Source organism: Asparagus officinalis, chromosome 1 (assembly GCF_001876935.1).
Source record: "Asparagus officinalis chromosome 1, Aspof.V1, whole genome shotgun sequence".
Taxonomy (NCBI): domain Eukaryota; kingdom Viridiplantae; phylum Streptophyta; class Magnoliopsida; order Asparagales; family Asparagaceae; genus Asparagus; species Asparagus officinalis.
The window spans coordinates 123,604,989-123,610,236 of NC_033794.1; the positions used below are offsets into that span (position 1 = coordinate 123,604,989).

The window sequence follows — 5,248 nt, forward strand, 5'->3', positions numbered from 1 at the left end:
GAACTTATTAATTTGTTTTTTCAGTAAAGTGTACGAGGGTAGATTGCACCAAATAATTTTCCTTTGCTGTAGAGTCAGTAGAGAGTAAGAGACCGTTGTGCCCAGTTTAATTTTCAAAGGCGGATGGTTAACTAATCCGCAAATGACCCAATTTGCCTAAATCAAAGGGTTAGCTACAATTAGAAAGAAAATGAAGAAAACTTGTCCAGTTTTTGTACTTTTTTATTTTTTTCATTTTGTCCAATTCATTGGAGTCAGTGAAATAAACAAGGGGGAAATAAAACACGCACGTTATTGAACTTGGATTAACGCGAATGGGAATATGAGTTGGGGTAGTTTAGTTATACTGGTCTAATTTGAATGGGTCTTATAGCGTGCATAAATCAAGCAAGATTGGCAAATTTAACAGGTGATTATACAAGATTTTGATTTTTTATTTTGATTTTTTTTTTGCTATTAGTCCCTGAGAAGATTGAAATTAATTAGTCCATCAAATCATTGTAGTTGCTATCGAGCCCTCAAAGCTTATGCATGTGAGTTGTTTGAAAATAGTCCTTCAAATCATCTAAGCAGCTAATTAGGTCCCACAATCCTCACAAATTTGTGGCAAGTTAGTCAATCAAGGGTAGCAATAGTTCTAAGTCATCCCAGAATGTTAAAAAAATAGGGGGCTAAACAATATGTTAAAGGTTACTAATAAAATAAGCTTACTAGAAAGCTGCACGCACCAAAGTCGTTGTAGTATAGTGGTGAGTATTCCCGCCTGTCACGCGGGTGACCCGGGTTCGATCCCCGGCAACGGCGTTCCTTGTATTCTTATCTTTTTTCCTTTTTTGTATTCTTATCTTTTTTCCTTCTTTGTTTTCTTATCTTTTTTCCTTCTTTGTTTTCTTATCTTTTTTCCTTTGCCAAATAACGACCATATTTTATGCTTACTAGCACTTGCACGTGGACATATTTAATTTTTTTCTTTTGAATTTTCATAATAAAAAATTCGCTTTATATGGCCAAAAACATATCAATTCGATTTTACAAACTTTGTTCAAAACTAATAATATAGAATTTTGTGAACATATATGGTAAAAGATAATTTATATTCTTTCAAACAATTATCCTCAATATTTAAACATATGTAGAAGATCATGAATGAAAGTGAACTCTCTTGTGGACGTTGATTCATTACAATGTTCAAAATCTGAGCTCTCTTCCAAATGATTAGTAAAATATCTACATATGCAAATTCTCAACCAACGGGATGAAATATTTTGTTCTCGAAGTAATTTTTTTTACATAAATACATTAGTTGCTAATTCCTTCACAATAACCTTCCATTATTGCATGTCCAACTTCATTCTAAACTATGGCTTCTGTCTCATAGGCTCGTCATCCTTTCTCATAATAAAAGATCTTTATTAAGACCAATATTTATGTGTAGGAGATATATGGTAAAAGTAAACGATAATTTATATTCTTTAAAAAAAATATCCTCAATATTTATACATGTGTAGAAGATCAAGAATAAAAATGAACTCTCTTTTAGACATTGATTCGTTATAAATGTTCAAAATCGGAATTCTCTTCCAAATAACTAGCAAGATATCTACTTGTGCAAGTTCTCAACCAGCGGGATGAAATATTCTGCTTTTGAGCTAAAATTTTGACATAAATACATTAATTGCTTATTCATTCATAATAACATTCCATTATTGTATGTCCAACTTCATTCTAAATTATGGCTCTTGTCTCATAGGGTTGTTATCCTCTCTCATGATAAATGATCTTTGTTATGACCAATATGCACATCCATGAAGAACTCATCTTGACATAGCAAGAGGTATTACTATTTTCCTAGGAAATTATGTTGGGGATTCGAAACAATCAATCGAACCCTTGCCCTTCCGGACCTTGTGTTGAAAGTAGGAAAGTAGGAATAAACCACAAATAAAGATCTAACCTTGTAAAAAACAGTAAAAGAGACGAACACACAGATTTAACGAGGTTCGGTAACGTGCCTACGTCCTCGGGAGCCACACCACACAATCTTTCTATTAATTGAAGAAGAAAATACAAGCTCTCAAACAAGGGGTAAATCTCTCTGAGATTCTCTCTCTCTTAGCAGCCAAAAAGCTCTCCTTTTGATGTCTTACAAACCCTAGAAACGTTTGGGTATTTATAACAAACCCCAGCAGAACAGGATTCCTAGATAAAATAGGAAACAGCGAATCTGCGTCGCGGTCGACCGCTTTGCCAAGGTCGGTCGACCGGTCAGAACGACGAAATCCTACAGGGTCTTGTGCACGATATCGGTCGACCGCAGCGACCACGCCGGTCGACCGGCCAGAGCGAAAACTTCTTCTCAGTCTCCTGCAGTGCACGCGGTCGACCGGCTCTGCCACTGCGGTCGACCGCACAGTCTTCTGACTGTTTTCTTCGTCTTTTCGATTGCAGCTTTGGGTCTACACACTTAGACTAACAATCTCCCACTTGGAGACCAAAGCGTCATCAACGAGCTCACCCGAACTCTCCCCTTCTTCGCATGTATCTTTTCCCCCGAAAAATTCTTTCTTCAATCAACATCCCGACGATCGCGCCGATCCTCGTAGTGTGGCTCCGCCTTCGTCTTCTACTCGTGAAGGCCAACTGAAGTTGCGCACAACTCCAGTTTCTCAATGGTGACTGCCTTCGTCAACATGTCCGCCGGATTTTGACTCCCCAAAATCTTCATTAAGTGCAACTTTCCGTCCTCGATCAGCGAGCGTATAAAATGGTATTTAACGTCGATGTGCTTCGTTCTGGCATGATATACTGGATTCTTGGCAAGATGTATAGCGCTCTGGCTATCACAATAAAGAACTCCTCTCCCTTGCTTCAGATCCAACTCTTCCAAGCACCCGTTCAACCAGATCATCTCCTTGCTTGCTTCAGTCACCGCGACATACTCAGCCTCGGTTGTAGACAAAGTCACAATCTTCTGCAGACGTGAGACCCAGCTCACTGCTGTCGACGCTAAGGTATAAACATACCCCGTGGTGCTTCGCCTCGTATCATGATCACCGGCGAAGTCCGCATCCACGTATCCCTGCAGCACCAACTCCTTCCTCCTGAAACATAGTGGCTTGTTCGTTGTTCCCCTCAAGTACCGCATTATCCACTTTACGGCCTCCCAATGCTGCTTTCCTGGATTGCTTGCAAATCTGCTCACAACTCCCACTGCATGGGCGATGTCCGGCCTCGTGCAAACCATCGCGTACATGAGACTCCCAATGGCTGAAGAATATGGCACCCTGCTCATATGCTCTCTATCTGCATCTGTCTTAGGCGATTGCTCCTCAGATAACTTGAACTGACTTCCAAGGGGTGTGCTAACAACTTTAGCATTCTGCATGTTGAACCTCTGAAGTACCTTCTCAATGTATTCAGCTTGGCTCAAACTCAATGTCCCTTCAGCTTCATCCCTACTGATTCGCATCCCTAGAATCTGCTTCGCTGCACCCAGATCCTTCATTGCAAATTCCTTTGCTAGCTGCCTCTTCAAACTGTTTATCTCTTCTAAACACGGTCCTGCTACCAACATGTCATCAACATATAATAACAAAATAATGAAGCTGGACTCGAACCTTTTGAAATAACAGCAATGATCCGAATTGCATCTTCTGTAGCCATTGTTCTGCATGAAGTTATCAAACTTCTTATACCACTGTCTCGGAGCCTGTTTCAAACCATATAAGCTCTTCTTGAGCTTGCACACCATCTCTTCCTTTCCTTCTTCAATGAAGCCAACAGGCTGCTTCATGTAGATTTCTTCATCCAAGTCACCATGAAGAAAGGCAGTCTTCACATCTAACTGCTCAAGGAAGAGGTCTTCTGCAGCTACCAAACTCAACACCACTCTGATGGTTGTGAGTTTCACAACAGGGGAAAATATCTCCGTGTAGTCCACTCCTTCCCGCTGTTGAAACCCTTTCACTACTAATCTGGCCTTGAATCTCTTGCTTCCATCACTCTCCTGCTTGACCCGGTAGACCCATTTATTGTGCAAGGCTTTCTTCTGTGCAGGTAGCTGGGCTAACTCCCATGTCTCATTAGTGAGTAGAGAATCCATCTCCTCCTGCATCGCATGCTCCCACTGCTGAGATTCACTCACTTGCACTGCCTCTTCATAACACTCCGGCTCTCCGCTATCTGTTAAGAGTAGATAATCAAGTGACGAGAGGTATTTGGGATTTGGTTTGGGTACCCTAGATGACCTCCTAGGCTCCACGCCCTGGGTAGTAGCTTCTGCACCTGTAGTCTCCTCCGTTCTACGGTCAGAACTGACATCGTCGCCCCCATCTGGAAGTTCCTCCAAATCCATGTACTCGGATCCACCTGTATCCGTAGTGCTGCTCCCACTGCTTTGGCTATCCTTGGCATTGTCCCTGTCCTTGTACATCACCTCCTCATTGAATATCACATCCCGGCTCCTGATGATCTTCCTGTTCTTCTCATCCCAAAGGCGATACCCGAACTCATCAATGCCGTATCCAATGAATGTGCACTTCTGTGACTTAGCTTCTAGCTTGTCCCTGACATGGTCACTGATATGAACATAAGCCACGCAACCAAATACCCGCAAGTGTGAGAGATTTATCTTCTTTCCACTCCAAACCTCCTCTGGAATCCCAAAATCTAATGGAACTGATGGCCCGTGATTAATAAGGTATGCTGCCGTATGCACCGCATCCGCCCAAAATGTCTTAGGCAGACCTGCATGTAATCGCATGCTCCGCGCACGCTCTGTCAAGGTCCTGTTCATCCTCTCTGCAATGCCGTTCTGCTGCGGCGTCCCTGGAGTAGTCCTCTCTAAGCGAATCCCATTCGTAGCACAGAACCTCTTGAACTCCTCCAGCTCGTATTCTCCACCATTATCTGATCTCAAGCACTTCACCTTCAGATCTGTCTCGTTCTCGACCATGGCCTTCCACTTCTTGAAGATCTCGAACACCTCTGACTTGTGCTTCATGAAGTAAACCCACACCTTCCTCGAGTGATCGTCGATAAAGGTGACGTAGTATCTCGAACCGCCAAAAGAAGACTGATAATCATATTTTATTACAATTTTATACCCTCATTATCTATTTTACATGAATAAATATACCATTAATAATTATTGTTAGATTAGTTTGCACATAATTGAATGAAAATATAAATAAATATTATTAAATGTAAAAACCCCTCAAAAATCTCTCTTCTCTATTTTGTAGTATTT

At 41.4% G+C, this 5,248-nt stretch overlaps 1 non-coding gene across 1 annotated transcript; it reads left to right on the forward strand.

The window, feature by feature from the left end:
- On the forward strand, positions 733 to 804 carry TRNAD-GUC. Its single transcript has one exon. It is a non-coding gene; the product is annotated as a tRNA-Asp (tRNA).